Raw genomic sequence first — 25,539 nt, 5'->3', positions numbered from 1 at the left:
CAATACACAGTAAAATCCCTATTGAATGAAAACCCTACTAGAGTGGGGCAAATTTTTCATGCAAATAGATTTTTGGTTAAAAATGTGGATTTGGGTTGATTTTGGTGAATGGTGTTCATTTAAAAAAAAAATAGGAAATGCTGAAATGGTTCATTTTAGCATTTCCAAAACTAACTACTTAAAATGTTTTAAACACCTCCCCCCAATGGAAATAAGACATTTTGTTTCAGCAAGAAATTAAAACAAAATTTGTCAGATACAAAACAAAATTTCTTTTCAATATTCTTAGTTCAGCCACCAAACTGAAAAATCACTCTTACACCCAGCTCTAGATCCTGCATTTTAGTTGCTTTTCCCAGGATATATTTCAGACTGAATAGATTAATGGGAATACGTAGACTTTGCCACCCATATTCCTACCAGTTCTCAGCTGGTACCTTATTCTTTTTTCCCATTATCTTGATTTATTGTTATATAAGAGAATCAGAAGCTGCAGATTGACTGAAGCAGTGGCATCATATCTGGGAACACTGCCTTCTCGTACTTATGGGGATGATATTAAGACATGGTATCTTTTGTCACTTCCCAGGAGTTGAGCAGTAAGGGTGGACATTCTGAAGGTAACCAAGCCACCCATGTATTTCAGTGCCCAATTTTTTCAGTTTTGCATACTCATGTGTGGGAAAGAACTAAGGAAGGAACTCTTTTCAGAGTAACAGCCGTGTTAGTCTGTATTCGCAAAAAGAAAAGGAGGACTTGTGGCACCTGAGAGACTAACCAATTTATTTGAGCATAGGCTTTCGTGAGCTAGAGCCTCCGATGAAGTGAGCTGTAGCTCACAAAAGCCTATGCTCAAATGAATTGGTTAGTCTCTAAGGTGCCACAAGTCCTCCTTTTCTTTTTAAGGAAGGAACTCTGATAGTCAATTACTTGTTTATTCCTACTGTAAACAGAGAGTCAACTTTCTGTAGCCAAGCACAGTTCTATGCTGAAGGCATAAGATGCTATTATCAGTGAAAGGCGAACCAGTTAATCTAAGGGTGTTTCTAGGCTTTAACCTCAGGGTGTGATTCCTAGCTCAAGGAGACCTACATGCATAGAATGTAGCTGCTACACCACAAGTGGCAGGAGGAGCTAGCTATCCCCATTATTTACCTGTCTGAGACCCTAGGCACATAACTGGGCTGGATAGCCCAGCCTGCTGGTCACGCTGCCACAGCTATACTCTATTATTAGCACACTAGCTCAATGAGAGGTAGCGTAGTGTGAGTATGTCTCATCGATCTGGGAATCACACCCCCAGGTCAAAGGGTAACACACCTGCTAATAAGAATGGACCTGAGTCTGACTGAAAAGTTTGATTAATTTAGCTTTCCTGGGCACCTTCTACTTCTGGATGCCAGCTTACATCAGAAGCAAAAATTCTGGAACAGAGCAAAGAAAGATATTCTTTTGTCCAGGGTTTGTGGATTCCAGGCAGGTCTGACTGATTACTGACATATAAGATGACTCTTCCCCCACCTCAGGAAAAAAGGGAGCCTTTTTCAGCTGAACATTGTATACAGAATCATAGGGATGATTACAAGTGTTCCTGGGACCTATCAAGGATTATTTTGTTATAAAGGTTTAAAGAGATGTTTAAAAAAAAATACAAGTGATGCCATGTTAATAGACTCCAAATTCTCCATAGTGAGATTTGCAATCTTGCTTCCGTGGAAACTGGATCTAGCTCCTCTCAGAAAGTTTTCAGTTTTAAATCATATATTTCAGGCATTAAGTTCAAGAGGCATTCTGTGTTTCTGATAAACACTGTTTGTTTTGTTACTTTGTCTTCCTACCCTACCCCATTCTGATTGTCTGTCTGTTTTCTCCCCCTGTTTTAGCTTGTCTAATGCCTAGGTGGTAAGCTCTCTGAGGCAGGGACTGCCTTCTTTGTTACTTGCCAGCATAACAGGGCCCTTATTCTTGATGGGGGTCCTAGGTGCAATTGTAATATAGATAATAATAGTAGAAACAAAATGCTACCCTCTGCTGGAAGGCAAATTAAGTCTCTCTCTCCTCTTTTCCCACTCTGCCCCAAGCACCAGCATACTCTTGGAAATATTGGAGGTCAGTCCTCAGTCCCCTATAATCATGTCTATGGTAGCAGTAGGTGCATTACATAGAACTTTTTTCCCAGCCTCTCTCATCATTCATGTAGCTAAGGAATCCTGAGCAAGGCTAGATCATCATCACTCTTTCCTTCCAGGAGCCAGCTTTTTCTCACCCAACATGCTTTCTTATAGCAAGGGCAATATTTAACAGTTATAGATTTCTGCATTCTTCTCTGACACACAAAAATGTTAAAAAAACAAGACAATAAAGGGAACCTGTTTTTTTTGTACAGTGATATCATTTTTAATTAACATAGATGCCATACTGGTGGTGACATTTAAAAAAAGTGATATGAAGTCCTGCTTCCAAACACTAGCCAGAATTGTTAGTTCATGTCAAGTATATCCTGAAGGATGGAAAAGCCAGACAGATCTTTCGTCTGTTCCCATGGGTGCTCTCAATTTGCCATCTGCTTAGGATACTTCCATGGTACTCACTTTAAAGAGAAGAATGATCCTCTTATAAAGAATATTAATATTGCTTCCCGTAGTTGCTGAAAAGGCCAGATATTTATAGGTACATCAGCTTAAAGGGAATGAGTTCTGTTTTTCTGGAAATTGTCTCCCTCTTGCAGAAATTGTCAATTCATTTCATATTAGATTCTTTCTAACAGAGGCAGGTTGTAAAAAGTGCTTTAAAAGTCCAGCAAGAGCCAAAGATAATTGTAAATACTGTAGTTTATATGAAACAGTTCATCAGAAAAAGGGTCCTTTGAGAACAGGCTTGTTAGAAACTGGAGCTGGAATTTGTAATTCAGGGTTTATAAACCTGTTTTAAAAAGGGAATGGAGAAATGGCTGTTCTGGTTTTGCCATATAGAAATGTGAAATATTGTGGACCCATGGCACCTCTTCAGCTTCTCAACTCAGCAGCACAACTTGTCTCACTTTTCTACTCCTAAGCAGGACTTTCCATGCTATCTTTGCCAGAGGGTCTCAGAGACCACAAGCAATATTTTGTTGAATACTCAAAATACACACACACTAAATAAGTAAATAACTAATGCAAGAATATCACTGTTATGAGGACCTAAAATGCTTATTTTCAGTGTTTGCTGCAGGTCAAACACTGGGAATCCTTGGAAACTAGGAAGGGGAGGGAAACAAAATGGGAGGGTGATATAAGATACCTGAAACCAGAGCTAGTTTAAAAAAAAGAAAGAAAGAAAAAAGGAGGCGGGCAAATTTTTAACAAAACTCTTGCAAAAAATGTGTCTCCTTCCCTTACGCCCCTGACACTAGAGGCCAATTCCCTGACATGCTGCCTGCCTAAAAGGGTTGCTTGTTTTCCTGCGAAAAGGTGATTGGTACCTATGTAGAATAGCTGGTACAGATGAAAATTAGCTGTCACACAAATCCTGGAGTTTTAGTGTATGACTTTTTTTAAAGATTTTTTTCCTCTCCAGTTTTAATAAATCCCATTTTTAATTTGACCATTTAACCAGTTCCACTACAATACATCCTTAAAGGAAAACAATAATTTGTTTTGTTCTGTGAGGGGATGTTGGGAAGAAAAATATACTTCTCCCAGAGCACTCGGCTATGGGAACTTGCTAAGAAATGCCACCAAAACACTGACTGCAGTCAGCAGTGACATAGGGAAAGCTGATTTGACTGCAAAGAGTGTGGCAAGGATAGGGCACCAGACGTTCTAGCCCACATGCAGTGAATACAGGGTATTTCTCCTTTGTTTCTGAGCACTTCCAAAGCAGACCTAACGTTTTCATCAGTCCATCTCCTAGAACAAGCTCTCTTCTCTCTTTCTAGCAAGGAGAGGCCACAGAGAAAGGCATCAAAATTGGATCTTCAGCTCTCTCAAGAGCAAACTATTTCTATGAGGTTTCTAGCACTTTGTGGTTTTGACTGAGTTCAAAATCTCTCTCTCTCTCTCTCTCTCTCATTAAAGGTTAGTGAACATCTATGATTTTTAATCTGCTAAAAGGTTGTTTCGGCTTCTCAGCCCAAGAGATGGGCAATAGTTTGGAGAGGTTTGTATTATATGTTTTGTCCATCTCTAGATGTTTACTGAATGAGAATCTAACAGAATGGCATACCCCAAGACCCTGAATAGCGTCCCATGCAGGATTTTTCTGCTGACCCACACTAGCCAACACCATGCATTAACATTCAGGGTAATTACTCCTGAGTCATGCTGTCTGGTGGGTCCATTTGTTCCAGTAAAAGAGTTGGGAGTGTCTCTTTGGGGAGAGGCAACTAGGGCAGAGAAGGTCCTGCAGGGAAACTGTAGGAACAGCCAACGTCAGAGAGGAACTTCAAGCTGAGATTTATTTAGTATTATTGTTATTCAGTTACCAATAACACCAAGCCCAGGAAGGAGGTGAGTTGGATACTAACATGGGATCTTTTTTCAGAGTAACAGCCGTGTTAGTCTGTATTCGCAAAAAGAAAAGGAGTCCTGGTGGCACCTTAGAGACTAACCAATTTATTTGAGCATAAGCTTTCGTGAGCTACAGCTCACTTCACCGGATGCATATTGTGGAAACTGCAGAAGACATTATATACACAGAGACCATGAAACAATACCTCCTCCCACCCCACTGTCCTGCTGGTAATAGCTTATCTAAAGTGGTGTGTATGATAATCAAGTTGGGCCATTTCCAGCACAAATCCAGGTTTTCTCACCCGCCCCCCCCCCCCCCCCCACACACACACACAAACTCACTCTCCTGCTGGTAATAGCCTATCCAAATTGATCACTCTCCTTACAATGTGTATGATAATCAAGGTGGGCCATTTCCAGCACAAATCCAGGTTTTCTCACCCCCCCCCCCAAAAAAAACCACACACACACACAAACTCACTCTCCTGCTGGTAATAGTTCATCCAAAGTGACCACTCTCCCTACAATGTGCATGATAATCAAGGTGGGCCATTTCCAGCACAAATCCAGGTTTTCTCACCCCCCCCCCCAAAAAAAAAACACACACACACACAAACTCACTCTCCTGCTGGTAATAGTTCATCCAAAGTGACCACTCTCCCTACAATGTGCATGATAATCAAGGTGGGCCATTTCCAGCACAAATCCAGGTTTTCTCACCTCCCCCCCACACACACACAAACTCACTCTCCTGCTGGTAATAGCTCATCCAAACTGACCACTCTCCTTACAATGTGTATGATAATCAAGGTGGGCCATTTCCAGCATAAATCCAAGTTTAACCAGAACGTCTGGGGGGGGTAGGAAAAAACAAGGGGAAATAGGCTACCTTGCATAATGACTTAGCCACTCCCAGTCTCTATTTAAGCCTAAACTAATAGTATCCAATTTGCAAATGAATTCCAATTCAGCAGTTTCTTGCTGGAGTCCGGATTTGAAGTTTTTTTGTTTTAAGATAGTGACCTTCATGTCTGTAATTGCATGAGCAGAGAGATTGAAGTGTTCTCCGACTGGTTTATGAATGTTATAATTCTTGACATCTGATTTGTGTCCATTTATTCTTTTATGTAGAGACTGTCCAGTTTGACCAATGTACATGGCAGAGGGATATTGCTGGCACATGATGGCATATATCACATTGGTGGATGTGCAGGTGAACGAGCCTCTGATATTGTGGCTGATGTTGTTAGGCCACAATATTAGGCTGATGTTATATATGGTGAAATCCTAGCGGATCTTAAACATAAAAAAGAGGCTTACAAGAAGTGGAAGGTTGGACATATGACCAGGGAAGAGTATAAAAATATTGCTCGGGCATGTAGGAATGATATCAGGAGGGCCAAATCGCACCTAGAGCTGCAGCTAGCCAGAGATGTCAAGAGTAACAAGAAGGGTTTCTTCAGGTATGTTGGCAACGAAAAGAAAGCCAAGGAAAGTGTGGGCCCCTTACTGAATGAGAGAGGCAACCTAGTGACAGAGGATGTGGAAAAAGCTAATGTACTCAATGCTTTTTTTGCCTCTGTTTTCACTAACAAGGTCAGCTCCCAGACTGCTGCGCTGGGCATCGCAAAATGGGGAAGAGATGGCCAGCCCTCTGTGGAGATAGAGGAGGTTAGGGACTATTTAGAAAAGCTGGATGTGCACAAGTCCATGGGGCCGGACGAGTTGCATCCGAGAGTGCTGAAGGAATTGGCGGCTGTGATTGCAGAGCCATTGGCCATTATCTTTGAAAACTCGTGGCGAACGGGGGAAGTCCCGGATGACTGGAAAAAGGCTAATGTAGTGCCAATCTTTAAAAAAGGGAAGAAGGAGGATCCTGGGAACTACAGGCCAGTCAGCCTCACCTCAGTCCCTGGAAAAATCATGGAGCAGGTCCTCAAAGAATCAGTCCTGAAGCACTTGCATGAGAGGAAAGTGATCAGGAACAGCCAGCATGGATTCACCAAGGGAAGGTCATGCCTGTCTAATCTAATCGCCTTTTATGATGAGATTACTGGTTCTGTGGATGAAGGGAAAGCAGTGGATGTATTGTTTCTTGACTTTAGCAAAGCTTTTGACACGGTCTCCCACAGTATTCTTGTCAGCAAGTTAAGGAAGTATGGGCTGGAAGAATGCACTATAAGGTGGGTAGAAAGCTGGCTAGATTGTCGGGCTCAACGGGTAGTTATTAATGGCTCCATGTCTAGTTGGCAGCCGGTATCAAGTGGAGTGCCCCAAGGGTCGGTCCTGGGGCCGGTTTTGTTCAATATCTTCCTAAATGATCTGGAGGATGGTGTGGATTGCACTCTCAGCAAATTTGCGTATGATACTAAACTGGGAGGAGTGGTAGATACGCTGGAGGGGAGGGATAGGATACAGAAGGACCTAGACAAATTGGAGGATTGGGCCAAAAGAAATCTGATGAGGTTCAATAAGGATAAGTGCAGGGTCCTGCACTTAGGACGGAAGAACCCAATGCACAGCTACAGACTAGGGACCGAATGGCTAGGCAGCAGTTCTACGGAAAAGGACCTAGGGGTGACAGTGGACGAGAAGCTGGATATGAGTCAGCAGTGTGCCCTTGTTGCCAAGAAGGCCAATGGCATTTTGGGATGTATAAGTAGGGGCATAGCGAGCAGATCGAGGGACGTGATCGTTCCCCTCTATTCGACATTGGTGAGGCCTCATCTGGAGTACTGTGTCCAGTTTTGGGCCCCACACTTCAAGAAGGATGTGGATAAATTGGAGAGAGTCCAGCGAAGGGCAACAAAAATGATTAAGGGTCTGGAACACATGAGTTATGAGGAGAGGCTGAGGGAGCTGGGATTGTTTAGCCTGCAGAAGAGAAGAATGAGGGGGGATTTGATAGCTGCTTTCAACTACCTGAAAGGGGGTTCCAAAGAGTATGGCTCTAGACTGTTCTCAATGGTAGCAGATGACAGAACGAGGAGTAATGGTCTCAAGTTGCAGTGGGGGAGGTTTAGATTGGATATTAGGAAAAACTTTTTCACTAAGAGGGTGGTGAAACACTGGAATGCGTTACCTAGGGAGGTGGTAGAATCTCCTTCCTTAGAGGTTTTTAAGGTCAGGCTTGACAAAGCCCTGGCTGGGATGATTTAACTGGGAATTGGTCCTGCTTCGAGCAGGGGGTTGGACTAGATGACCTTCTGGGGTCCCTTCCAACCCTTATATTCTATGATTCTATGATTCTAGGCCCTGTGATGGTGTCCCCTGAATAGATATGTGGGCACAGTTGGCAACGGGCTCTGTTGCAAGGATAGGTTCCTGGGTTAGTGGTTCTGTTGTGTGGTATGTGGTTGTTGGTGAGTATTTGCTTCAGGTTGGGGGGCTGTCTGTAGGCAAGGACTGGCCTGTCTCCCAAGACTCTCACAAATCATGGTCTCTGTGTATATAATGTCTTCTGCAGTTTCCACAGTATGCATCCGATGAAGTGAGCTGTAGCTCACGAAAGCTTATGCTCAGATAAATTGGTTAGTCTCTAAGGTGCCACAAGTACTCCTTTTCTTTTTGCGAACATGGGATCTGTGAGTTCTGTGGAAGGACAGAGTAAGGACTTGGTCTGTTCAGGGAGGAATCATTTTTTAGAATAGTTTGTTATATAGAAGGTCACATCTTCATTTAATTAGCAGGTTCAGATTGGGTGTTATTTCTTGATACAGAAACAATCTGCAAGTACTAATTTCATGTGCCTGTCAGTGGAAACGTTCAATGGGATTCTGTCTGAGAAACTGAATTAAGCAAGAAGGCTAATTTAAATATTTGGATTATTTAACCAAAAAGGAATTCAAACAATTCTGAGACCTTGACACATTTAGCGTGAACTCTTTTTATTCAGCCATGCTAATTACTGTCCACATTAATGAAAGAGAGATACTGCAAAGTAACATTTGTGCCTCTGACTGTTTTGTAAGGAAAGTTATCGTTTACTCACTTGCTGTGTTAATGAATCACCGTTTGCTGGCAGATTGTCATTGTCAATTCAGGAATGTTTGGTGCTGGCAATCTGTCCGCTGAAACAAGACCATTAGTGGATTTGTCTAGAATTAACATTTCACAGATATGAAAGTTACTGTGACTGCCAAATTAATTGCCGTTTTCTTTTCAGCCCGATGCTATGGTCAGTGCTGATAACATTCTAGCGCAGTTATTTTTACTGAACCCAAAAAATCCTGCTGATTCATTCTTTCTGAGAAAAACAGCCACTGCAAACCTCCACTAAATCCCTCCAGAAAGCCGTGAGGGTTTTATGAGATGGAACACAAAGCACATCCACACCATGTTGTTCACTTCATAATTATATTTAATTTCTCAGGCATACAAAAGCTCGTACATTTTCCAAAATGTAAAGATGGTAACTGTGTAAGTAAATCTCAAACAAACATCAAGTTTGCCCATCAGTCCAAGCCATCTGACTGTGCTGACACTCCTGAGTGGGCTAGTTAGAAGTGTGGATTTAAAAAAAAAAATTATAACATTCTATGGTGTTTCATGCTGTAACTTCAAAAAATTCCCCATCATTGTGATTCCACAAACTGTGACACAACCTCCTTTGCAAACAGATTTATGTAGAAGTCTGGATCTTTAGTTGTAAATTCTAAATGAGAAGAAAAGAATGCAGGATTGTGTTACATCAGCCCCATTCCAGGGGTCCAACCTACATCCTTTTGTGTTCGGGATCAATCATGTTGGCTAAGTTGTGGATCATTTTCAGTTTTGTCTTGACATTTTGTAGTTCCAGTTTGTTGTTAATTAGATGGAGGAAGATTTCCTGTGAGACAGTAATGGATTCAGCCTGTAAACTGTCAATTCCTTCCAACTGTTTTTGCAAGTATACTGATTGCTAGTAGAATTCCTTGTTGTGTAACATGCATGCTATGTTCTTATTATTGAAGCCCTTCTCATGCTCAGTTCAAAATCCACTTTGGTAAATGGATGCAAATGTAGAGACAGTGTCTTCCTGTGAGCTCCATTGAGAGTCCATGGCAAAGTAAGGTATCAGTTGTTTTTCAGTCAACCAACCACAAGATTAATGATGGCTATGGAGTAATTTTGCAATATGATTTAGGACTCTTAGGTGTTTCGTTAAACTTTGTTTGAAATAAGTATGGGCTGAGCACCCTGTATGTTAGAAGGGAAGGATGATTGCACCTGATAAATTCTCATGTTGTTCGTTTTATCTTTGTTGACTAAGCAGATGAAAAAGTCGTCCTTTGCCCTACTTTTCTGTGTGTTCTTGGATAACATCTTCACCAAATAGCAAAGTATTCTGTGGTTTTATTTAGACATAGACACAAAGGGTTTAAGTTGGAACACATTTACTCCTGTATGGATGCTTTTTGCCATTATTGGGTAATTTCTTATGATTGTCAAACCATCTTACCAAGATCAGTGTTTATTTTCATTCTTCCTGTAATATTTCCTCATTTTTAAAAAGAAAAGGAGTACTTGTGGCACCTTAGAGACTAACCAATTTATTTGAGCATGAGCTTTCGTGAGCTACAGCTCACTTCATCAGATGTATACCGTGGAAACTGCAGCAGACTTTATATACACACAGAGAATATGAAACAATACAATGAAACAATGAAACATTTGTATTTTTCCAACTTGCTTTTACAGATCCTCTACTTAATGTTGAAAGCCTGATCTGAAGGAGTATAAACAAGGAAAAGCTAGTCAATTATTTTTCTAAATTGCTCTTATGTGCTGCATTCAAGGTGGTCATGTTAGCATAAAGGAAGGTATTCTTGCCAAGTTAAAGGCTTTTCCTGTTATTTATTTTTAATAACAGAATAACCCATTTTTCTTTACCATTTTTTTCAATGTTGAAGGCTAAGATTGCTGTTAAACAAAGCTGATGTTGAAGATCAAGAATTTAAGTTACATTTAAATTGTGTTGATACCATTGAAAATGTCTCACTTCAAGCATCAAACTCATCAATGTTCTGCTCTTCCAGTTCAGTAGACAAGATTTCATTTAATGACACATTTGATCTTAAGTCAAAGAAACTAATTTTCTTGCTTTTTGAGTTGAGCACTAGCTACTTTACATTCTTGACAGTGTTTAAAAATTATCAGTTTCTATTACTCAAGTCCTTTCAACTGCCTATTTGTTAATACCTCCTTCAACTTGAGGTAGCCTGAGTCAGATAAATTCTGATATTAAGATTTTGTAATCACTAACCAGTGATCACCCTTTTTGAGGTATGGTAGTTTTCATGCTAACTACAGTGAGAAAGAGAAAAAACTCCATACTGAATTTCACAGTGTGAAGACTGGAAAATAAGATGAGCTAGCTAGTTTATCTGTGGTCACATTACCAGATGCCCTGTGCACCTTCTGGAAGTACCTAGACTGTACCAAACCTCGCTCCCTGCTCCCACCCCTCTCTTTACAGTCACAATGATATCACCAATCCCCTTTCTCTTCTGGGCAGTTTCTTAGTAAGTATAGTTTTTTTAAAAAAGAAAGTCAACAAAATGGCCTTAAGAAACAAAACATGCTTTGTGAAAAAAAAAAATTTTTTAAAAACTTTTCATGCGTTGCTTTGGTTATTGTTTTTTTCTCCCTTCTTCCTCTTTTTCCCCAGAACTCCTTTTTTCTTTTTGCCATTTGTAATTGAAAAAGGTCTGTGGGAAGGGGGAAGGGAAAGAAAAGAGGGAAGAAAACAAAACCTGAACAATTGAAAAAGCAATTTTTTTAAAAGTTATAAAAACATATAAAGTCAGAAAATTTCTCATTGTTTTATAAATAATGTTTCAAAATGTGATGTTTTTCAAATTTTTCATGAAATATATCATTTTTATCAGCTCTGCTAGTAAGCCTAACATGTAAAAAGAACCTTGAAGATCTCATCACTTCCCTCTTAGCTTTTTAAAATAGTAACTTTGATTCACAGATTGAAGGTTGAGCCAAACAGTTCTAGTATCAAAGTACTCTCAGATATTTCATATAAATGTGTTATATGTCAAATATGTCATTTAAATACTTGAGAGGGACACAAAAGTTCAAAAAATAAAACTCCAAAGCCTTCAGATTTTTGTATTGAGTGCATTTTATAAATGCACATTATTATTTATTCGTTATTGCTTTTTCTATTTTAAGATTAACTTTTTATAGAAAGTAAATGTACTTCAATAAATGTATCCTCTAGTAGACAACCTTATGCATGGTTGTGCTGTAAATCTTAATTTATTTTAGTCAAGCCATTGATCATTTGGCCTTCAAAAGATTATCATCTTTTAGCAGAGTTTGAACTTTTCTCAGGGTGCTGCCACATGAGAGACCAGTGAACAATAGGACCTAGCCAGTCCAATTTTCAAATATTTGAGGAACGCTTGGGGGTAGATATGGAAGTCTTTCCATCAGTTTAGACAAAATATCCAGTGAGTGCAAAATAAAACATTTGACAGAAAATTTTCATTTTGGTTTAATGTTATGGTTTTTCACTGAAAAAACAAAACATTATTGTGGGGCAAAAATCCTGCAAAAAATAATTGGAATTTTTCAACAACCCCCATTGAAAACATAGGTGATGCAGATAATGTGTGACTTTCATATTCATTTTGGTTTTCATAAATGAAAGTTAAGTTATTTGAGTTTGACCTCAAATAAAAAAATGTCTTATGTAGCTCCTGACTTCTTTGTAATTTAGAAATTATAGATGGAAAAAGATCTATTAGGCTTCCTACTCTGTTCTTCAACCAATGCAGGATCTTTCCTTCTCAAGGAATGCTTTGTCCAGTCTAGTTCAAAATGACTCCTGCAATAAGTTATATTATTTACAAGAACAGTTTTCTCCTTTAAAAGATGGTTATTCATTCTAATAAAATGCATTATTTGAAATGTCTCCTGCTATTCTGTCTAAATACGCCATAGCTCAATTTCATCTTATTATTTCTCATTATTTCCCTTTGAAATTGTTGTCTTCGTGACAATAAAAAGTCTTTCAGATAGATAGTTGAAACTGAACTTCTAGTGCTCATGAAAGATGCGAGGTTCACAGCCCTGCAGATTTTAAATCCTCTGGTTCACCAGAGATCGGGTATGACTTCACTGAAAACTGTTCCCACGCTGTTCTGCCAATGAGCATTAAATTGAACGGTAATGATCATTAACTCGAATGTCTCTAGCAGTTGGAAAGTAGTTCAGTCTTCATGGCCTTCCTATTACTTTCCTTTACTGCTGGATCTCTCAATAAAGGCAGCAACTGTGGTGGTGTTTATTATGCTGTATAAAATCATCCAGTAGGGTATGAACTGAAAGTACCAGCACATTTCACATAGGCCACTGAACAGCCATAAAATAGTTTTCTGTGACAACTCGCTAGTGCTGTTTTCAAATACCTAGTCACCTAGATTGGGAAAGTGCCCTGTCCTATTACCAATTCCCTAAACTATCCAGTCCCTCCGTAAAATAGTTTGTCAGTGATATGCTGGAAGAAGCATTCAGGAACCCCATTTTGTCATCAAATTGAACAGATGATTAGGATAATTTCCCAAATCTTATATGTAATCTACCCTTCCTTGGGATAACACTAATTCCAGAGCTGGCTTACTGTTGGGGGCATAAAATACTTCGGAAGAGCACAGTTATACCATTGACGTAGACCAGATTGAACCAAATATTTAACAACTTAAAAAAAGGTGTCTGAAGGAGGATGCTCCCAGACTCCACTACAAGGACATCACCTCTCTGCCTCCCATTCCAATTAAACAAGTTGAACACTATGCTGTACCATCTATTATACAAAGAGTTTTCAGGAACAAAATATTCCAGCCAACTACATGTAATATAAGTTTATTTGCTGAGCTATCTTGCCTCCTTCCTATCAGAAAATATATTTGTTTTATTGATCAGGCAAATAGATTGCCCAGTTGATCACCTCTGCTGCTGATGAGTACACACACTCTTGGGACTTGGGTTTGATCATGCATAAAGAAGAAAATTTGTGCGGCTTTTTAAAATATTAGTAGCATATCTCTGATGCAGTTCTCCCAAGGTTTCTAGAAAAAAAAATTTCAGTACTTCAAATAGGTCAGACCCTTCAAACCTCTGTTTCTTGAAACATAGCCACAAAGATAACCACAAAATCTGTTTTGTAGATTTCTATTTTAAGACGTAAATGCTTAGGTACTCCATATCTTTGTACTGTCTCTTTCTCTTGGCGGTGGATATTTTATTGTATAATTACTTGGAGAAAGTTAAACTTTTAGACTTCAATAGGGAATTTGGCATGAGAAGAGTTGAAACATTCTCTTCTGAGGAACTTTAACCAGAAACATTAGCTTTTACATCTCAGTGTCAACACGGAGTTTAAGCAATCATTAGATTGTGAGGTTTCTAATGTCATAATGATCTTGGGTACAGTGAATCTTTCCAATTACTCAGGAAGCTGGTTAAATCCCAAAGTGTCTGGGTGGTTGTTTTTCTGTATTAAATCCGAAATTTATAGATGTATTTTGATGGATACAATCTTGAAAATGTGTTAGTCTTAAACATGTAACAGTTACAGCTCTGAAGGACTTTCTATCAGCCAAGACCTCGATAAAATTAAAAAAAACAGGTGTTTCTGATCAAAGAAAGGAAACTGCACATAGGTCAAAAACAATTACACCTTTTATAACAGGAATGATCTTTTCAGAGAAGCAATACATCTACATAGACATTGGTGCGAAGTTTAGTATTAGAAATGGACTAATACAGCTCAGGTAAGCATGTGATTGTGCTTCATTAACTTCAGTTTTGCAGAAGATTATCACTCCAGGCACATGACTCTCTAGGTAATATTTTAACTGAGTTAAATGGCACAAAAATGGTATGTAAGGTAGAAGATGCTGTGTGAGTGAACATATCAGAACAGAAACATGTATATTGCTTTAATTTATAGTATGCTTGTATTGCTGTAAAAACAAACAAATTTATGACAGGTTTCAGAGGAACAGCTGTGTTAGTCTGTATTCGCAAAAAGAAAAGGAGTACTTGTGGCACCTTAGAGACTAACCAATTTATTTGAGCATGAGCTTTCGTGAGCTACAGCTCACTTCATCAGATGTATACCGTGGAAACTGCAGCAGACTTTATATACACACAGAGAATATGAAACAATACCTCCTCCCACCCCACTGTCCTGCTGGTAATAGCTTATCTAAAGTGATCAACAGGTGGGCCATTTCCAGCACAAATCCAGGTTTTCTCACCCTCCACCCCCCCCCACAAATTCACTCTCCTGCTGGTGCTAGCCCATCCAAAGTGACAACTCTTTACATAATCAAGTCGGGCTATTTCCTGCATAGATCCAGGTTTTCTCACATCCCCCCCACCCCCATACACACACAAACTCACTCTCCTGCTGGTAATAGTTCATCTAAACTGACCACTCTCCAAGTTTAAATCCAAGTTAAACCAGAACATCTGGGGGGGGGGGGGGTAGGAAAAAACAAGAGGAAACAGGCTACCTTGCATAATGACTGGGAGTGGCTAAGTCATTATGCAAGGTAGCCTGTTTCCTCTTGTTTTTTCCTACCCCCCCCCCCCCCAGATGTTCTGGTTTAACTTGGATTTAAACTTGGAGAGTGGTCAGTTTAGATGAGCTATTACCAGCAGGAGAGTGAGTTTGTGTGTGTATGGGGGTGGGGGGGATGTGAGAAAACCTGGATCTATGCAGGAAATAGCCCGACTTGATTATGTAAAGAGTTGTCACTTTGGATGGGCTAGCACCAGCAGGAGAGTGAATTTGTGTGGGGGGGGTGGAGGGTGAGAAAACCTGGATTTGTGCTGGAAATGGCCCACCTGTTGATCACTTTAGATAAGCTATTACCAGCAGGACAGTGGGGTGGGAGGAGGTATTGTTTCATATTCTCTGTGTGTATATAAAGTCTGCTGCAGTTTCCACGGTATACATCTGATGAAGTGAGCTGTAGCTCACGAAAGCTCATGCTCAAATAAATTGGTTAGTCTCTAAGGTGCCACAAGTCCTCCTTTTCTTTAAACAAATTTATGATTCATTATCAAATAACATCTATTGGGTGCAAAGCAGGGCATTTGTAATGGAGAATTCTAAATATGTCTCGCTGAACTGAAGTAGCCAACTAGCTAATGAACCTGGAATGAAAGGTGCTGTGTTAAAACACAGCTTGATTAAGCTTGGAAGAGTCTCCTACTCTCTATCATCCAAGCTCTTTTCTCCTCCTCCAAATTCCCTCTTCAAACTCACTTTCATGTCTCATCAGTGATCTTTTCTTTAAGCTATTGTCCCATGTTTTTTCTTGTGTTTGAATATAAATGTTTCAGGGCAGGGGCATGTCTCACTTTGTTCGTGAGGACCATTTATCATAATTTTATGGTGCAATTATTATCATTATTATTATTAATGTTATTTATTATTCTCATTGGCCTAGTGAGGTTAACGATTTAATTCCTATCTCACTACTAACACTGTTGGGAAACAGGTGTAACTCAACTGATTTAAATATAAGATTCACCAAAAAGCAGTAACAAAACAGCTTCTCTAATACCATACTAGTTTCCAAGAAACCAAATAAAGCCCCTTTAAGCATCCCAGCATCATAAGCATCCTATACGATTCCCATATAGACAGCCAAGTTTAATATAGTGAGTGGTTACTGAAAACCAGATTCACCATATATTAGGTCCACCAATCCCAAAGGACCGGACACTGATCCCAAGGTCAGTATGAGTTTCACGTCTTACCCAATAATCACACAGATGCCAATCCTTTAGTAGCTAAAACTAAAAGTTTTAATAATCAAATGAAAAAGAAGGAAGAGAGTTGCAGTGGTTAAGAGAAAAGGAGTACTTGTGGCACCTTAGAGACTAACCAATTTATTTGAGCATGAGCTTTCGTGAGCTACAGCTCACTTCATCGGATGCATACCGTGGAAACTGCAGCAGACTTTATATATACACAGAGAATATGAAACAATACCTCCTCCCACCCCACTGTCCTGCTGGTAATAGCTTATCTAAAGTGATCATCAGGTGGGCCATTTCCAGCACAAATCCAGGTTTTCTCACCCTCCACCCCCCCACACAGTGGTTAAGAGATCAGTATACATACAGATATGTGAAAAGTCCTTGGGTCAGTTTCATAGCAGAGATGGGCAGGTTGCTGATGTGTAAATCTTTCTGGAATCAATTTAAAAGCTTATAGTCTAATAGGCAGTCCAGGTACAGAGTTTGTTCAGGTTCTTCCATGAGAATTCCAAGGTAAATTCAGAGTAAACCTGGAGACCTCAGTCTTGCAACTTAAACTTTCCCTGTCAAAATTTAAGCAGACCTGAGATAAAAATAATCAGGCCGTGGCTTTTTCTTTATAGATTTCTAGCAAGTTTATAAACCTCTTGACAGCAATTGTCACAGCAGGACCTTTCCCCAGTGAAGAATAGGCAGTGCAGAGTGTAGTTTTGAAGCTAATCTTCTCTTTCCTATGCATACACAGGCAAACTGGCTGTATTCATTAACATAAGGCAATTAGCCATTCAAACCATCAAGACAGTTCACTATGTTAAATTACAAGTTTGGAGGAGAGATTAGGACAATAATATTACTACACCACATGTCCCATTTAAATGATAACATCCCCTTTTGATCTCTAAATCAATAGAATACAGTAATGAAGCATTGTGAGACAAGAACAGGATTTTAGCATTTACAAGCTAATTAGATCACATTGTTAAACTTCTAAGAAGATACAGGTAAACAAATACACTTTGTATCTACCCTTGATTTCTCTGACTACAGATAAATGGGTTAATGATTGCTGGTAGGAATCTCTTTGAAATTCACATACAAGTAGATTGTCTGGATTATATTTCAGTGACTCCTGTTAAGTTGTAATGGGTCATACCTCAGTTGACCAGTCTGTTAGTTTTCATCAGAGACTGGTTGTCAGTGGCATCAACTTATCAGAGGTAGGCAGATGACATTAGGCAACTTCTGAATGATGCAAGGAATCAGTTTGCTTCATGAAAAGAAAACTAACATGAATGTTGTCTATTCTTATTTTTGTTAAATACAATACTGATCATCTTGCTTTTGACCCTGTATGCAGGATACGTATCTAGTCACTATTTAAAATACCTATAAAGGAAGGTACTACAGAATTTTCTTCTCCTGAGGTACAATTCATCCTCCTACTCATGACCTAACAAAGTTGAAAGCCAGCTGTTATATTTATGGACAGGTATAGATATGTGGGTATGTGTATGAGATAGATAGAGGACAACTACCATGGTGAAAAAAAGTATAATAGTATTTGTTTCCTTAGGGTAGAGATGAACAGTATGCAACTTCTGAACACTTCTAAAGGACAGACGGGGCTTCTGTGAGATACACATGGGAATTCCACATTTTATTTTCTTTAGTATGTACTTTTTAAAAGACATGAGGGATTAGATAGCTCAGGGGGACTGGTGCCAGAATATGGAACATCTTGTTTCTGGGTCACTAGTTCCAGTCCAGTCCAGGATTTTGTCATTAGTAGTTTGATAACTTATGGAAATGGTGGCAGTCTCATGGCAGTTCCTAATAGGCAGGTATTCACATTCCAAAAACATTCCAAAATGCCTGCATTTATGTTGTTTGACACGTTCAGCAGAGGTACCAGGCAGTCATATGAATGATGTGGAGACCTGGCTATGCAATCTCCCACTAGAGGAAGTTCGTTCAGGTCATGATATGAGACTAGAGCTGGTTGGGATTTTTTCAGCAACATGCTTTTTTTGTCGAAACCAAAACATTTTGCGGGAACGTATTAGTTTCAGTGAAACGCTCGGGGAATGTTGCTCATGTCTAGAATGGAAGTTCTGGTCAACGCATGACTGTGAGTGAGTTCGCACTCTCCAATGGTCAAATGGTTAGAGCATTCACCTAGGATGTGGGAGAGCAAAGGTCAGGTTGTTGCTTCAACCCAGACAGAAAGCCAGGACTTGAACCTAGATCTCCCACGTAACAGGTGGTGACTTGATCCCCTGATCACTATGCTCTTGGGTATGGTTTTGCTATGGGGTATGGTCTTGCTCTGGTTTTACCAAAAAACCACAACCCCTCAAAGTTCTTAGATTGGCAGGGCAATGAGGGAAAGCTAGTGCTTTGTGCATTTGTGCTGTTGCAAATATAAACAGGCTGAGTGCACAGGAAACAGTCACAAGCACTAAATTCACTGACATTTAAAATGTTTCCTTCCACTTCTTTACATTCTCAGCTTAGTGGCTAGATTGAGCCTTTAGACTCTGTCCTGTGTAAGGAGTGCTGGGGCATGCGGTGAGCATGATGAATGTAGCTCACAGTCCCCTGGCTCTAGGGGAAAGTAACCTTATAGTGCTTTCCCCATACTAGCTCAGCAGTGCTGGCCGGATAACTGATGGGGCAGAGCCAAGGTTTCACCCACTCCCTGCCTCTCTGTGCCCATTTCTTGCCCACCAGCACCAGATGCACACTTCCTGCTACCGCCCTGAATCTGCTGCGAAGATAGAGGGAGGCTGTGCTGAGGCGTGTGTGTGTGTTGGGGGAAGGGGTCAAGGGGTGACACGGCTTGACTTTAATTCTCGGCCACAATCTGGCCCTTAAAGTTTTAGAGACAAAATAAAAAAGAGAGAACAGTGGGAGGCAAACATGTTTGTGTTTTTAAACAGCGCATGTTCATTTCCAGCTGATGTTAAATGAGACATAAAGAGCAAAAGACTGAGATCAGTTCTGCCCTCAGTTACACCTGTATGACTCCATTGAAATGAATGAGGTTACGTAGGTGTCTGGGCAGAACTTGTCCCTACAACTGTATTTGCCTGTGTGATGACTAGAAGAATTGGGGATGGGCTCTTCGCCGCTTCATTAACCTTGGACAAAGGGTGTGCATCACGTGGACCTTGGTCCAAAATGTAGTGACTTGAGACATTAGCTAGTCCAAGCAGGATCCCACATCCCTCTTTCTCCTCTGATCATTCTGGAACAACATACTATCTATATTTTCCCCTCTCTCTGTCTTTCTGCCCTCCACAAGCAAAGCAGCAAGGAGTACTGTACAACATTTGCCCTGCAATTCAAGCCTAAAGAGTCATCTGCAGCATGGCTGCTTAACAAGCCCAGTGACTCAAGACCAAATATTTTGATGATTTGACTTACAACCTACCTATGACCTTTTAAGAAAAGAAATATGACCATATCTGAAAGGAGGAGAGTTAGGATATAACCTTTACTGGGGTAATGTGGTCATGCTCCAGAGAGAACACAAAATGCCTTGGGCTCTAACAGAGATGTTTTGGGCCTGATTCTGATCTCATGTTGGTGTAAAGCATTGAAGGTAATGGAGTTACGTGGATGTAAAACTGGGGCATGGGAAGTGAAATCAGAATCAGGTTCTTTCTGTCTATATAGAGCTAAAGGATTGATTTGCAACTAGCTAGATTTTTTTTTTCCAAATCCTCCTTTAAGAAGCAATCATGTTCGTGAAGCACAGTTTCCCCTTATATTTACAGGAATAGTGCTGAGCCTTCTTTAGTAACTAGCTACCGATTTAGCTTATTTGCTCTCTGTTGTGACACTCTTATGGCTCCTATCTTACTGCTGAAGCACAAAGCAAAAGGGAAGAATAGTTAGGACTTCTTTTACATCCAAACCTTAAAACAGTCAAGCAGAATACAGCCATAATGCACCAGTATGTTCTGGGAGCTGTACAAATCTATTATGGTGGAACAATCTACAATATCCACATGGGCCAGTCCTCCACTGAAAGAGAAAGGTGTTCCAGTATCTATCGAGCTAGTCTGATATTACCAAGTGCTGCTTTTATCAAGTGTTAGCTTGCAGCAATTGGCCAGGGCATTTTTATCCTGATGAGAAGAGCAGCACCATTCTCCACACTTCATCCAAACGCACTTCGCCAGCTATCTGAGATGTCGTGCCCAGGACGTGTCTTGCCAGACACAGAGCCAACTACATGAGCTGAACCTGCATGACTGCTTGGATATAACAGGGTGTCACCCTTACAATAACATTTCTTACCCTAATTGGGGTTGGTTTGGGTTTTTTATTATTATTATTTTGTTTTCTTAAGGGTGACATATGTCCCTTCCCTTCTAGGATTGGTTTATTGTCTGTAGATTGTTTGTGAGCAATTTGGTGCAATGTTTTTAATATGCAAAGTTTGACCTGTTGGCTGATCTGAGCTGAACATATAGTACAAGTGGTGTTTTTTTTCTTTTCTTTGACTGGATGAGGGCAACCCTTAGAATCAGGTTTCTGGTGTCAGTTCTCATATTTACAAATTCAAAATGAGCTTTCCCCAAATAGTCACTAATATTTGCTGTTGTAAATTCCTGTTTGATAGGTTTGTCTAGTCCAAAATTCTTTCAAATGCCAAGGTCTGTCTATGTTTGAATTAGCAGTCATGTTTTAACACCATTTGATTTAGCATGATTTAAAATTCTAAGGTAAGCAAAGTCACAATTCTTTTCATAGATTCATAGATACTAAGGTCAGAAGGGACCATTATGATCATCTAATCCGACCTCCTGCACAACGCAGGCCACAGAATCTCACCCACCCACTCCTGCGAAAAACCTCTCACCTATGTCTGAGCTATTGAATCCGCAAATCATGGTTTAAAGACTTCAAGGAGCAGCGAATCCTCCAGCAAGTGACCCGTGCCCCATGCTACAGAGGAAGGCAAAAAACCTCCAGGGCCTCTTCCAATCTGCCCTGGAGGAAAATTCCTTCCCGACCCCAAATATGGTGATCAGCTAAACCCTGAGCATATGGGCAAGATTCACCAGCCAGATACTACAGAAAATTCTTTCCTAGGTAACTCAGATCCCCCCATCTAACATTCTATCACAGGCCATTAGGCCTATTTACCATAAATATTTAAAGATCAATTAATTACCAAAATCATGTTATCCCATCATACCATCTCCTCCATAAACTTATCGAGTTTAATCTCAAAGCCAGATAGATCTTTTGCCCCCACTGCTTCCCTTGGAAGGCTATTCCAAAACTTCACTCCTCTGATGGTTAAAAACCTTAGTCTAATTTCTAGTCTAAATTTCCTAGTGGCCAGTTTATATCCATTTGTTCTTGTGTCCACATTGGTACTGAGCTTAAATAATTCCTCTCCCTCTCCGTTATTTATCCCTCTGATATATTTATAGAGAGCAATCATATCTCCCCTCAACCTTCTTTTAGTTAGGCTAAACAAGCCAAGCTCGAGTCTCCTGTCATAAAACAAGTTTTCCATTCCTCGGATCATCCTAGTAGCCCTTCTCTGTTCCTGTTCCAGTTTGAATTCATCCTTCTTAAACATGGGAAACCAGAACTGCACACAGTATTCCAGGTGAGGTCTCACCAGTGCCTTGTATAACGGTACTAAAACCTCCTTATCTCTGCTGGAAATACCTCTCCTGATGCATCCCAAGACCGCATTAGCTTTTTTCACGGCCATATCACATTGGCGGCTGATTGTGGTTAACCCTACATGACCCTTAGAATTAACCTCAGCCACTTAAAAGGATTGTCTCCTTGTCTGCTCTACAGTTTTCAGAGTTGATAGTTAACAGATCTTACATCCAACTGATAATTCAGGTGTAGACATGCCCCAATTTAAATCGGGGTGAGCTGCTTGTTCTTAGTAACTCTGAAAATCAGGTGGAAGTTGCCTCACTTTAAACACTGAAGTTTGAAAATGTTGGTGCTGATGACTCTACTTGGTTGTTTTGATCCCTTAACTTTTATGATCTATAGAATTTGTCTATTCTGGGAACAAAATGTTGCAGTTTGAGACATGCAAAAGGATATGTTCAAGCTTGCTGGAAGATTGTACAATACAGAGATGATCTTCAGTGGTACAATATCACTTTTTAGAACTTGTTTTAATATGTACCATGTGGTAAACAGGTTCAAAGAATTCCTGACATAAAAATTCCTTTAATGCTTTCAGATGGAAAGCGTCTTAATGTAGAATAATCCTGTTTATTTCTTTGTGTTGATCTCTGGAAGCGTCCCCCCCCGACCCTCCCCCCCCCGCATAACTCCTTTTAGTTAGCATGACTGGCTCCAATTTTAGCATATTCTCCAGTGTTTTGAGAAGTCAATCTGATTGCACTCCTATGTGCTAGATAAAGCCCTTGAAGTAGAATTGGCAGCTCTGGGAACTCATTTTTGATCACTACCTTTAAAGAGCCTTAGAAGTGACAGATTTTGAGACATAAATTACTAAAAATTCAGCATAGGTATATCATGCAATGCCATTCAACAAGAAGGTGAATGTTAGTGTAATGGACAATAATTATTAGTGTTTCCTTGTTGTGCCAATATGCAGAAGCTTAGAGATACAGTACATGAGATTATAAATGAGTTTCCGAATGCATGTTCCTTGCTGCTTGCATGCTATTAGTTTGAAGGGGAAGGCAAATTTATGGATTATGAAAAGGATGTGTGGAAATCTTATGCAACTTTTGACTTTCACAGGTTTCTCATACAATGTGGCCTGTTTATATCCTTCATAACAACTTACTATGTCCCTTTTCTTTACTAAGTACAGGTCTAGATCTTGTTCTCACTTGAAGTTGACATGAGTTTTACTGTTGACTTCAAAAGGAGCAGGATTGGGGCCAAAGCTGTGTCTTGAATATCTAATTCCATTTTTCAAAGTACTACTGCTACTAATGAATGATTCTAGTAAACTTTCCCACATACCTAGTCAAACTGATTGAAAATAATGCCAAGTTTTTTTTTATCTAAGTTGCTGAAACTCTTTAGCGCCTATTGACTTGAGTGGAATTTCTGGGTACTCACCAGATCGGGCCATAATTAGAGAATCTAATATGTGGGCTGAATAGCGGTGAGGAAGGCACTCTAGAACAGCCAAGGCTAGCAGAAGTTTGAGCTGGACTTTATATTCTTGCCAACCCACAAAAGGGGTGAGGTTAGACCCTATATAGTGAATGGACTGGATTCATAGGTTGGCAAAGATTTTTCATGCTGAGTCATGGAAGAAATGGTGTGAGTAAATGAAGGACATTACTTGAAACATTACAGTACTTCCCATTCTGAAGACTGAAATGCAATGAAACAGAGCAGTTGTGTTCCAAGTATAAAAGCAAACATAGGGAGTTATAGTTTAACTTTTTCTTTCATCATATTTAAGGTTGTATAGTGTAAAATTCATCACAGTGCAGAGGGAGTGTACAAAGTCCTAGGAACCACTTAACTGCTCCTTAAACCAAGCATTACATGGCATATAGGATTTATGCAGGCCCTCTGTATTGAGTGAAATTACCTCTGTAGGCTGATAGTTCAATTTGTCTAGTTATTTATGTCATGCTAATGAATCTGGCAGGTGAGTGTCTGAAAAATGTGTTCCAGACAGTAAGCCAGAAAACGGAAAGGTTTTTGGGATGTGCCTCTCTGTGAGCAAATCCACATTCTTCTCACTTCTCTGCTGACATATAGATGTTAAGATTTTAATGCACTCCTGGCATCAAAAGCCTCTGGCTGGAAAAGCTGAATTGTTTGTAATCTAATATTGGCTCTAACCTTAGCTGATTTTTCTTTTCTGGCAAATAAAATAATGCAGCGAACTCATGACATTGAGAAAAACAAGCAGTGAGTGTCCTTTACCTTTACCTGATAGGTTTTACTGGTATAAGAGGAATCGGATTGATTATAGTCTCTGAACAACTGAATGAGCCATTGAACTTTATAAACTTTACAACGATATTAATTTCAATGAACTCTCTCCTTTGAGTCACTCATAATAGAACCAAATACCACAGAAAAATTGTAGATTAGAACTGATATGGTTAGTTTAACATTAAAAGTACAGATGGGCTAACTGATTAGAATAAAATAAGAATACTCCCTCCATGTCACTTCTACCTAACAAACCTTCACCCAAAAGACATACAACCTCATCCAGTTTTTTAAATAGTTTAGTTAATATTTTTGTTTAAATCATGTTTTTCACTTGTGTGCATGTCTGCAGTTCCTTGTTACAGCTGCACCTGGATTAGGAATGCAGAGATGCTGATGGTGGGGCCAATTCTGAGGTGTTTCTGGAATCAGAAATAACATAAAACCTGGGACTTCCAAACTAGTTCTGCAGAAAAGTATCCAAACTATTGTAGTCAGAACCTGTGTGGGCCTGTGGATAGACTACGACACTGGGAGTCAGTCAAGAGCCTTTTGATCAGTTCCCAACTTTGCCACTGATTTGCTTGGTGACCTTACGCTGGTCACTTCCCAACCCTGTGCCTTCATAAAAGCAGTCTCATTGTCAATGGATGCTGCTGAGCACCCAAAAAACCCATGAGTCAATGAGAGACTCAGATGCTCAGCAGCTTTGAAAATCAGGTGCCTTTATTTAGCTTCCTGAATATGGATTTAGGAGGCTAATTCTAAAGTTTGAAAAATTTGGCCTGCATCTCCAATCAAAACAGTTGGAATTCTGAATATCAAATAATTGCACCCAGGCTACAGAACGAGAAGTATTTGCAGTGATTTTTTTAGCAAGTACTTTTCAATAATGGATGAACTGGAGAAAATCCTGTTCAGTTCACAGACCGTTCAAAAACAAGAGTGGAAATGGCAAAATGTGTTGAATACATTATTCATTGTGAATTAAATGCAGATTAAAATGATCACCGTCCACCTTTTTTGCATGAAAGTTTCACTGCAGTTTGATCTGTTTTCTTATACAGTCTTCAGAGAGACTAATTTCTAAAGCATGTATGAAGACTTGGCTTTGTTTCTGCTTATAAGTCTCTTAGTTATGTATTGGTAAAATGGTCTGTGTTTAGAAAGTCTAGAAATCCAGTCATTTACTGAAATAATCCTTTGTGTACACAGCCTTCTAACAATTTAAATGTAATTCTGTACAGCCTAGAAGACAAAGATGGATATTGGGTTATATTCTGTCTGAAAGTTCTGCCTCAAAACGTGTTTTTAAATATGGAGTTGGTTCTTGTAGAGGTTC

At 39.8% G+C, this 25,539-nt stretch overlaps 1 protein-coding gene across 3 annotated transcripts in view; it reads left to right on the top strand.

The window, feature by feature from the left end:
- The window catches only part of NAALADL2 (N-acetylated alpha-linked acidic dipeptidase like 2), a 935,367-nt gene that overhangs the window by 699,955 nt on the left and 209,873 nt on the right, over nucleotides 1-25,539 (top strand). The window lies entirely within an intron of this gene.

This window comes from Caretta caretta, chromosome 9, assembly GCF_965140235.1.
Source record: "Caretta caretta isolate rCarCar2 chromosome 9, rCarCar1.hap1, whole genome shotgun sequence".
Lineage (NCBI taxonomy): Eukaryota > Metazoa > Chordata > Testudines > Cheloniidae > Caretta > Caretta caretta.
This window is presented reverse-complemented; position numbering and strand designations above follow the sequence as displayed.